Source organism: Gossypium hirsutum, chromosome D06 (genome assembly GCF_007990345.1).
Source record: "Gossypium hirsutum isolate 1008001.06 chromosome D06, Gossypium_hirsutum_v2.1, whole genome shotgun sequence".
Classification (NCBI taxonomy): domain Eukaryota; kingdom Viridiplantae; phylum Streptophyta; class Magnoliopsida; order Malvales; family Malvaceae; genus Gossypium; species Gossypium hirsutum.
In genome coordinates, this window is record NC_053442.1 from 13,624,165 (window position 1) to 13,635,820 (window position 11,656).

An 11,656-nucleotide genomic window follows, 5' to 3' on the forward strand; every position below is an offset into this window, starting at 1 on the left:
AGACAGTGCGCCAATTCAGTGGAATGCCTACTGAAGATCCTCACCTGCACTTAAGACTGTTCATGGAGGTAAGTGATTCTTTCAAGTTAGTCGAAGTACCCGAAGATGCACAACGATTGAAGCTATTCCCATATTTGCTAAGGGACAGAGCTTGAGCCTAGTTGAACTTATTGCCACCAAATTCAATTTCTACATGGAAAGAGCTAGTGGAAAGATTCCTCATAAAATATTTTCTGCCTAGCAAGAATGCGAAGTTGAGGAAGGAGATCACTGCTTTTCAACAAATGGATGACGAGTCCTTGTATGAGGCATGGGAAAGGTACAAAGAATCATTATGGAAGTGCCCTCATCACAGAATCCCAAATTGCATCCAACTTGAGATGTTTTATAATGGTCTTAATGCTTACACGAGGATGGTAGTAGACGTCTCCTCTCTAAGTCTTATAATGAGGCTTATGAAATTATCGAGAGGATTACCAGTAACAATTATCAATGGTGAACCAATCGAGCAGCATTAGGAAGACGAGTCGCTGGAATACATGAAGTAGATAGTCTCACTTCACTCGCATATCAGGTATCCTCTATTTCCTCAATGCTTAAAAATTTTACCACTAATGAGTTTAATAGTTTTGCAGCACAGCTACCGAATCAATTTGAAATTGTAGCTTGTGTCTATTGTGGGGAAGCACATCTGTTCGATGAATGTCCGTCAAACCCAGAATTCGTTTATTACATGGGTAACCAGAACCAAAATTGAGGAAGGCAAGGACTGCAATCCATTTCTTATAACCCATCGTGGCCAAACCACCATAATTTTTTCCTGGAGTAACCAAGGGGCTAGACCTAGTATACGCCCGACCTAGACCGACCCAACCACCTATTTTTACCCAAAAAGTTCAGAAAAAACCTTAAGTTGAACAATCTAATGGATTAGAAAACTAGTTGAAGGCATACATAGCCAAGAATGATGCCTTAATCCAAAGCCAAATAGCTACATTGAAAAACCTGGAAAACCAAATGGGCTAGCTTGCAACTGAACTCAGAAACCGACCACAAGATACTTTACCTAGTGATACAGAGAATCTGAGGAATCCAGGGAAGGAGCATTGTAAAGCGTTGACATTGAAGAGTAGAAAGACATTAGAGCCCAACACCATTGAAGTTGAAAAGGAGCCAGCTGAGGCTCAAAACTCAATGGAAGTTCAACCGAGTGTTGAAAATCCAGTTTCAGTAGAACCTGAATCTGAAAAATCTGATAAGGTAACTTCTGAACCAACTAATTCTGATAAACTAACAACTTCGTTAGATACAGAATTGCCACAAAAGACAAATCAATGAGTTCCAGTAAAGAAGCCTCCACCACCCTACCCTCAAACACTTCAGAAGCAGAAGCAGGAAGTTCAATTCAAGAAGTTCCTAGATGTACTCAAGCAACTTCATATCAACATCCCGTTGGTTGAAGCACTTGAAAAAATGCCGAACTACTTCAAATTCATGAAGGATATGCTATAAAAAAAATGAAGACTTGGAGAATTTGAGATGGTAACCCTGACAAAGGAAGACAGTGCATATCTTCAAGACAAACTACCTCTAAAGTTGAAGGATCCTGGATGTTTTACCATACCTTGCAACATTGGAGCAACATAATATGGTAAGACACTATGTGATTTGGGTGCGAGTATCAATTTGATGCCCATGTCAATATTTAAGAAGTTGGGGATAGGTGAATTTAGACCTAATATGGTTACAGTTCAATTAGCATATCGATCCTTAGCACATCCAGAAGGAAAAATCGAGGACGTATTGGTACGTGTAGACAAATTTATTTTTCTTGCTGACTTTGTTAATCTAGAATTTGAAACAGACAAAGAAGTGCCAATCATCCTAGGAAGGCCTTTCCTAGCAACTGGAAGTACCCTTATTGATGTGTAGAAGGGCGAGCTTACTATGCGTGTTCAGGACGATCAGGTAACATTTAATGTTTTTAAGTCTATGAGATTTCCTGACACAATTGATGATTGTTCTGCAGTGTCTAATTTAGAGGAATTAATCATGGAAAGGGAACTTAACTATGTCGAGGACCCATTGGAACAAATTTTGACACTAGACCCTCTAAATGATGAAGAGGAGGATGAATACTTAGCTTTGCTAGAAGCTAATCAAAGGGGATTTAATCCGCAATCCCATTTTGAATATTTGGAGTTAGAGAATAGGGATAATGCCCAACCAAAAGCGTCAATTGAGGAGCCACCTAAATTAGAACTGAAGGTACTTCCCTCACATTTAAAATATGTTTATTTAGGTAACGCTTCTACTTTGCCTGTGATTGTTTTAGCGGAATTAACCATTGAGCAAGAAGAGAAACTCATCCTATTATTGAAACAATTCAAGAAGGCTATCGGATGGACCATAACCGATATTCACTGCATTAGTCCATCTGTATGCATGCACAAGATCATCCTGAAAGTTGGTGAAAAAAGGATGATTGATGGACAATGAAGACTGAACCCCATCACGAAGGACGTGGGTAAGTCCGGTCCAGTGCGTGCTAAAGAAATGAGGTATTATGGTAATTAAAAATGAGAATAACGAGTTGATACCGACTAGAATGATTACGGGATAAAGAATTTGCATCGATTATCAGAAGCTGAACAAGGCGACTAGGAAAGATCACTTTTCTTTGCCGTTTTTGGACCAGATGCTGTATAGACTCCCAGGGTGAGACTATTACTATTTTCTCAATGGATTCTCAGGGTATAATCAAATTACAATAGCACTGAAAGATCAATACAAGACAACATTCACCTGCATGTACAGTACATTTGCATTTAGATGTATGCCATTTTGTTTATGTAATGCACCTACTACATTTCAAAGATGTATGATGTTTATTTTTACTGATGGTTGAGAAATACTTGGAAGTCTTTATGGATGATTTTTCAGTATTCGAAGATACATATGATGATTGCCTAGCCCGTCTAACCTCGTACTTAACTGGGAAAAGTGTCATTTCATGGTACAAGAAGGTATTTTTCTAGGGCATCGGATAACGAGACATGGAATCGAGGTAGACAAAGCAGAGGTAGACGTTATTGAGAAACTCCCACCTCCAACATCTAGAAAGAGTGTTAGGAGCTTTTTGGGCCACGCCAGTTTCTATCGAAGATTTATTAAGGACTTCTCCAAATTACTAAACCCTTATGCAAATTATTAGAGATGGACACAACGTTCAAACTTTATGAGGAGTGCTTAAGAGCTTTCAGAGATTTCCCTCATGCCTAGCAGCAGCCCTATTCGACCAGCAGCCCACACACGCACCAGCAGCTCACGCCGCTACTGTCGCTCGCGGCAGACCCACCCTTATGCACTCACTCACGTGTGCCAACGCACCAGCCTTACTGTTCGCCAGACAGTGCCACCTGCTGTCTACACATCTGCTCACATCGCGCCTTTTACTTGCACCAACACCCTTGCCTATTGCCCAACACCATCAAAACACCCTACAACCATCCCTAAACCAACCCCTTTTGCTTTATATTTATTTTCTTTGAGTTCTTAATTTATATAAAAACGTGATAAGACAAAATTTTCTCCTAAATTTTAATTTTATTTAATTATTTAATTTTTCAATTTATTATATTACTAATATTTTATACTAATTAAATTTTTGAGAAAATATTTGTTTCCATCATATGTTTAGGTTAATCATGCCTCGCAAGAGAACTCATGCCTCTGCTCAAATTGACAAATCATAAAACAAATTCCACTGTGAAGAAGCCAAAGCGAGATACGAAAGTGTTTTCAAGAATCAACAGATGTACCCAGAAAAAGGCTTTACGTTGAAAGAAAGCCTCTGCTCAAATTGATTTCATGGCGCACATTTGAAAAATTACTGAAGCTATCAATTGGGAGTTATTTTGTAAGAAAAGACCTAGTGCAGATGAGCAGTTAGTTCATGAATTTTACGTGAATTTGACCTCAAGCGAATTGATGGAAGTTTCTGTTTGCGGAATCAAGGTACCAATAACCTCAAAGGCTATTAATGAATTCTTTGAATTACCTAATTTTGAAGACGACGAATATTCTTCCTTGATGAGCAATATTGATTCTGAAAACCTATAAGAAATTCTCGAGGAACTTATAGTTCCAGGTTCTAAGTGGACTGTGTCAAAGCAAGGAATTCAAACTTGTTGCAGATAATATTTGACACCACTAGCGAAGGTATGGTTCTACTTCATTTGATTCAACCTTATGCCCATTTGACATAGGACTACAATTTCATTAGAATGAATGGTCTTATTATACTTGATTTTAACTGGAAAGACCATTGATGTGGGAAAAATCATCTTGAGAGAAATGCAGAATTGTGCCGCTAGACGTTTTGGCCCAGCTTACTTTTCTTTTATGATAACAATTTTTTGCTTGAAAGTTAAAATTCTTGCAAACTTAAAGAAGACAGGTTATAGCCAGGGCACAATCACAGATTAGGACCTCTACCGAATAGCTGGAGACTCTATTCTACAGCAATAAGTTGAAGAGAGCGAGGATCCCGAAGAAGAAGGAGATCCTACAGAGATTGAACCAATGCAGTCAGCTGAAATCCCTGATAAGGCAAAATGAATGGAACCAGTAACCAAACCTAACGTCACAACTTCAATGTTCAGAACTCAATCACCTCGCCTAGATCTTCGAGATGAGTTGTCAAAGTTGATGGACATAATGCAACATATGCAGTGGCAGCAACAAGCTTACTGGAGATATTCAAAAATAAGGGATGACTCAATGAGAAGCGCTCTTACGAAAATATTCAATGACTCATTTATTTTTGTGCCTGAGTTTCCAGATTCTGTATTTGACCCATGGAGTCCACTATCAAAGAGAGAGCAAAGCGATTCATGCAAAAACAAAGACGATGGAGCAAAAGATGAGTCGAATTCGGAGGGATCTGTAAATAAATAAAAAGAGGGGATATTGACTTTATTTTTTTTCCGTTCTTAGGTTATTTAATAGGATTAGGTTTTATTAGGAATTTTTATTTTTTGCATAATAAAATAAGAGGTGGAAATCATTAATAAAAATGAACAAGTTACAAAGTATAAAGTGTGGCAATAGATATATACACGTCTAGGATTGGATTTAGAGAGAACTTGGTACTTAAGCAGTCAAATTGAATCACCTCCTCTTTTCTAGAATCCTACTTGGTGTATAGTATCTATTCACTTTTAACAATGAGGACATTGTTCATCTTAAATAGGAGGACCAAAAAACTGAAATTATTTCCTCTAAGAATAAATTTTTCTTTTAATTATGATTAGGATATATTTTGTTCAAAAATTTGAAATTTTGTTAAGTATGCTAAACTTCAATATAAATAAAGTTTGATTATTTCAATAATTTTTATGTTAGCTTAATAATGACATAAATGTATTTTTAATAAAGCATGCAAATCATACCATAAAATTTTTAGTTCCTTAGGAAAGATAAATATGCATGAAAGTTTAAGTCTTTAGAATTGACTTAATAGTTTCTTGAGGTGAAATCCTAGGAAGCATGGAATGTTGAAAATGATATAGGAAACTTTTTGTTTGGACCGTTTGAGCCTTTCAAGCCAACCTTGAGGAATTTTTATCCTTTAAAACCCAACTTTGAGATTATATGGCCTAATTTTATTTGAACCTTTGTAATATTTAGCCATCACTTTTCTCTTAATTATCTTCAAATTGTCCCAAACACTAGGCTCATTACTATTCAAAATGTTCTTTGAATATAAGTTTGGGAGAGATGAAAAAAAGTATGAAATGTTCAAAAAAATTGTAGTACATACAGTAAAAAGCTCGTGATAAAAAAAAGGAAAAGAAAAAAAAGAAAATGAGAAAAAAAAGGGAAAGCATATGTACTTGAAAGAAAATAGATGTACAAAAGAGCATGTGAAAACAAAATAAGTTGGTGTATTGAAGGTAATTATTCTGAAAGTCTGATTGAAGCTGAGTCTAGAGTTTTTAGCCTAAATTTATCTATCTTTTACCTTCCTTTAGCCTAGCCAAGTTACAACCTTTTTAAAGACCTATTGATTCAAGTTTCTATGCTACCTACATTAGTGGAGAGAAATTGATATGTTCAACATATAAAGGCATAAGTTAAACTTAATGATTGCAACTTAATCTTGAATAAGGGAATAAAATCAAATTGGTAGGGATTTAACATGTCTTTATTGAGAAAGCATTTAGTCTATTTTTGCTATCATAAGAATAATTGAGATTAATTTGAATGATATGTATACATAAATAGCATAAATATCAAATTTCTTGTTCTTAAGCATAAGTATACTAAAATCATAATTTTGGGAAAAATATTGTTCTGAAGGCATTTTTAAAGGTTTTTTCGAGAAATTCTTTTCAAATTTGTGCATTACTTGGGACGAGCATTGGATTAAGTTTTGAGGTGTGGAAACACAAAAATATTCACACTTTTTCATGCCCTTTTAAACTCAAATTCATGCAGTTTCAGTGAAATTCTTGTTGAAAAATATATAATTATTATAGATTAATTAAATTGCACTCAAATTATTTACATGTTGAATTTTAATTAATTTTATATCAAATTTTGATTATTTTTTATTATTTTCGACAGATTTTCACAAAGGGCGAAAAACGGCTCAACAGACACTACTAGAAGCATAAAACCGAGAAGCAATTTGAAGCATCAAGGAAAATTAAATTTTCAGCCTAAGACTGTCCAAATTATGAATATTAATTCATAATATAATTAATTTTAAATTTAATCCAATTTAATTTGGGTTAAATAAATTATTGTTAATTAATTATGAAAAGGGGCCCAATTGAGCTGAACCGAGAAAACTGATCCAACTGAGCATTGGGTAGCCCAAAACCATCCGGCATGGTGACCCAATCAGCTTGTTTGACTGATTATTTGGCTTGCAAAATAGCCCTTGAAGACTCCTTCAAATTGCTTTCAAACCCCTCCACTATTTATGCCTTTCTAGATTTGCCCCGATTTTATACAGCTCATGGGTGAGTCCTGTACAATGTGTACCCAATAAAGGAGGTGTCACAGTGGTAAGTAATGATAACACTGAGTTCATGCCAACTTGCACTGTCACTGGATGGAGAGTGTGTATGGATTACTGTAAGCTTAACAAGGCAACTAGGAAGGACCATTTTCCCTTACCATTCATTGATTAGATGTTGGATAGATTAGTTGGGAAAGCTTTGTACTGGTTTTTGGATGGTTATTCAGGATATAATCAGATTGCCACAGCTCCCAATGACCAAGAGCATACAACTTTCACATATCTATATGGTACTTTTACGTTCAGAAAGATGCCTTTCGGGTAATGTAATGCCCCGACAACTTTTCAATGTTGTATGATGGCTATATTATCTGACATGGTGGAAAATTTTCTTGAAGTCTTCATGGACAAATTTCTGTGTTCGGGAGTGATTTTGAGGATTGTTTGAAAAATTTAGACTTGGTTCTGTGGTGCTATGAAGAAACGAATCTTATTTTAAATTGGGAAAAATGCCACTTCATGGTTCATGAAGGAATTGTCCTATGACATAGGATATCACAGAGAGGAATTGAAGTGGAGAGAGAGCAATAATTGAAGTGATAGAAAATTTGCCACCTCCCACCAGTTTCAAAGGTATTAGAAGCTTTTTAGGTCATGCAGGTTTTTATAGAAGGTACATAAAGGATTTTTTGAGGATATCTAAACCCTTGTGCACTTTGTTGGAGCAAAATAGACCTTTCAATTTTGGTGAACATTGCTTGGTAGCATTTCAAGAGTTAAAGAAAAAAATTATAACAGCACCAATTGTAGTAGCTTCGGAACAGACACTGCGTTTTAAACTCATGTGTGACGCCAGCGATTATGCTGTGGGAGCCATGTTGGGGCAAAGGAAAGAAAAAATACTACGTGAAATATATTATCCTAGCAGAACTTTATCGGAAGTGTAACTTAATTACACCATCATGGAAAAGGAGTTATAGGTTGTGGTGTTTGCATTCGATAAATTTCATTCTTATCTAGTTGGCATAAAGGTCAAACTCTACACAGATCATTCTTTTATTAAGTATCTAATGAGTAAGAAAGATGCTAAGCCAAGGTTGATTAGGTGGATAATTTTGCTACATGAGTTTGACTTGGAAATTAGAGATCGGAAAGGGACTGTGAATCAAGTGGCTGATCACTTGTCGAGGTTAGAATCTGGAAGTAAAGGTGATCATGACATGCTTATCAAAGAATAATTTCCAGACGAACAACTATTAGTTGCCACAACACTCCCTTAGTATGCCGACATGGTGAACTCTTTAATGAGAGGTGTGTTGCCACCCGATCTCAATATTGTGTCCCTGATGATGAAATCCATAGCATTCTACAATATTGTCAATTAGCTTCGTACGTATGACATTTTCAAGGGATGAGAACTGATGCCAAAGTACTTCAGTCAGGATTTTATTGGCCAAGTGTATTCAAAGATGCTCATGAATTCTATCAGTCATGTGATCATTGTTAGAGAACAGGAAATCTATCTAGAAGACACGAAATGTCATTGCAAAGTATACTGGAAATTGAGTTGTTTGATGTATGGGGAATAGACTTTATGGGTCTATTTCCACCGTCAGTGGGCAAATTGTACATACTGATAGTAGTGGACTATGTCTATAAGTGGGTCGAGGCTTTTTCCCTTCCTACTAATGATGCAAGTTCAGTAATGAAGTTTTTACACAAGAACATTTTTACAAGATTTGGTACACCTAGAGTCATTATTAATGATGAGGGGTTTCATTTTTATTGCAAGTCGGTAGTTAATGCTTTGCAGCGATATGGGGTGAAACATAAGATTGTCACAACATATCACCCCCAAACAAACAAACAAGTTGAAATTTCTAACAGAGAAATTAAAAAAATCTTAGAAAAAATGGTGAATCCTATTCGTAAGGATTTTTCAACAGATTGGATGAAGTTTTGTGGGCGTATTGTACCACAGAAAAAACACCGTTGGGGATGTCACTTTTTAAGCTTGTCATTGGCAAGCCATGACACCTTCCTGATGAACTTGAGCATAAAGCATTTTGGGCTATTAAGAAGCTGAACATGGATTGGGTCACTGCTGGTTATAAAAGATTGTTAAAATTGAATGAAATGAAGGATTTTTTAGCACAAGCATATGAAAATGCTAAGCTGTACAAGGAAAAGACCAAGCGTTGGCACGATAAAAGAATTATGCCACAACAATTTGAACCAGGACAACAGGATTGTTATTCAGCTCTAGTCTCAAATTGTTCCCTGGTAAATTAAAATCTCACTGGTCAAATCCTTTTAATGTAGCTCAAGTGTATCCTCATAGAGCTGTTAATATCAAAGACTTGAAAATGAAGATCACATTTAAGGTTAATGGACAACGCTTAAAGCACTACTGGGGTGCCCATGTGGATCGAGACAAGCACTCCATTGACCTCTGAGATGTTTGAGATAAGAATTTATTTTATCTCTCTTTTCCTTACTTTTTTACTTTAATTTTATTTTTAGTACTCATTCAATATTGTTTCCATTTTTGTTTTCTTATTTTTGAATAGTTTTCTATGATTTCTAGAGACAAAATAAAGAATTTGAACTGAGTAGTTGCGATATTAAGAGGAGTTTACCGTAGCATTGCAATAAACTGGTTAAATGGATAACGTGAGGTTGACCAGGCAGATAAGTTCAATGGAGAAATTTTTTTTATAGTTGGGTCAATTTTGTTACTTGGCGAGCCCTTGGAAGAGAAGATAAACTTTTTTTTATGGATTAGGGAACTTCATATCCCCCCAAAAATCTTTCATATTCCTTTCTTTTCTCCTCCATGTCATAGCACGTTTCATTTTTGCTAAATTGTCATTGCTATCTCCCTTATTTTCCTCCTCTCAACTACTCACATCTCTTAGGTTTCTCCTAAGTTGTCATTATTACCATTTTTTCTCTTCAATCTCTTTTATCTTTTCTTCCATTACATTATCCAAGATTTCTTCTAGTCTTCTCCAATGGCTCACGTCAAAACTACCTCCAAAACTGCTGAACCATCAAGGGTTGGTGCTACTCAGCAAAAGACATTCTTTAATAGTGTCGCAGCCATGAGGTACAATAATAACATCGTAAAGCGCTCTTTCTATTTTGAGCAAGGGTTCTTGTTTAAAGATGAATCATACATTGGATACGATGAATATGTGTCCTCCATAGTAAAAAAGCATGGGTGTGGTATTTTCTGTTTGTACCCCGAAGACATTTTAGGGAAAATTGTTCGAGACTATTATGCTCATGTCAATTCTCTAGATTCCCCTTTTACCTGCGTAAGGGGCACTTCCGTTCCTTTTGATGAAGATCATATTAATGCACAGTTTGGTCTTTTAAGTGTCTAAGACGAACACACACCATTTGTTAACAGTATCATTATTTAGGATTTAACCCAGGTATTGGATGATTTATGTATCGAAGGAACACGATGGGCTGTTTCCAGTCAAGAGTGTTATACTATTGAGGGGGTTTTGTTGAAGCCTACTGGGAAAATATGGTATAATTTTTTGAGGAACCGACTTATGCCGTCTACGTACAATACAATTGTTTCAAAAGAAAGAATGCTTTTACTGCACTCTATCATAAAAGGAAGAAGAATTAATGTCGGTAGGATCATTTTTCAGAAAGTACACTAATGTGCTAAGAAGAATTTGGTAACTTAAACTTCTACTCCCTTATTACGGTTCTATGTTGAACCGCCCAAGTCCTCTTAATGCGGATGAGGATATCACCCCTAACAAGGGTGGACTGTCCAAGACCATCTTTTCCAAGATTCAAGGCACTGATGCTGCCAAGGCAACTCAACATAGTCAAACCACCACTTCCACTACTACGCATTCTCCCACGACAGCACCTTCAGTTTCTCGTAGCTCTCTCAAATAGAAAATATTGCACTTCTTAAAGTAGTCGGAGTAGAGGATGTCCCTTTTTGAAATTCAGTAATTTCACCTAGCTGAAGAGAATGTCCAGGCCCAGCAACAACAATCTCAATATTGGGCCTATGTGAGGAGTATGGATTTGGCTCTCAGGAGATCCCTGCAAAAGAATTTTACAAAGACAATGCCAGACTTTCCTGTATTTCCCACCACTTTGTTCCCATTTTCTGATGCTACCGAGAAGCCCACTCAAACTACTGCTGAGGAGCCTACTCAACCTGCTGTTGAAGAGCCCGAAAAAATGGTATCCTTAACTATTGAGAAGGATGAAGAAGAAGAAGAAGAAAAAGTTACACTGCCACTACTACCACCACCAAAGGTAAGGACCCTATTCCACCTTCGCCACCAGCTTCCGTAACTACATAGGACCATGACATTGATCATCTGATTGATGAGCTCACAGAAACCGATGAGAAGGGGGAAGAAATGTACCCCAAAAAGAGGAAATGGCAGTATAAAGTCAGTGCCCGAAAATCCACTCATCGAGCAGACTGATGTATCTACATGCTAGTCCAAGCTAGTTAAGTTTTCTATTTCTTTCATGCATCATGCATTTCATTTCTTTTGCTATGGAATTTTTTGTACAAATTTCATTTTTGATTGCTCTTTTATATATCTGGTCATGTATTGAGGACAATGCATCCCT

The 11,656-nt window shown here is 36.5% G+C and overlaps 1 non-coding gene across 1 annotated transcript; it reads right to left on the reverse strand.

Moving 5' to 3' along the window:
- Positions 1-251: 251 nt before the first annotated feature.
- LOC121218776 (small nucleolar RNA R71) lies at positions 252-358 on the reverse strand. Its single transcript, XR_005915253.1, has one exon. It is a non-coding gene; the product is annotated as a small nucleolar RNA R71 (small nucleolar RNA).
- Between the last annotated feature and the right edge of the window lie 11,298 nt (positions 359-11,656).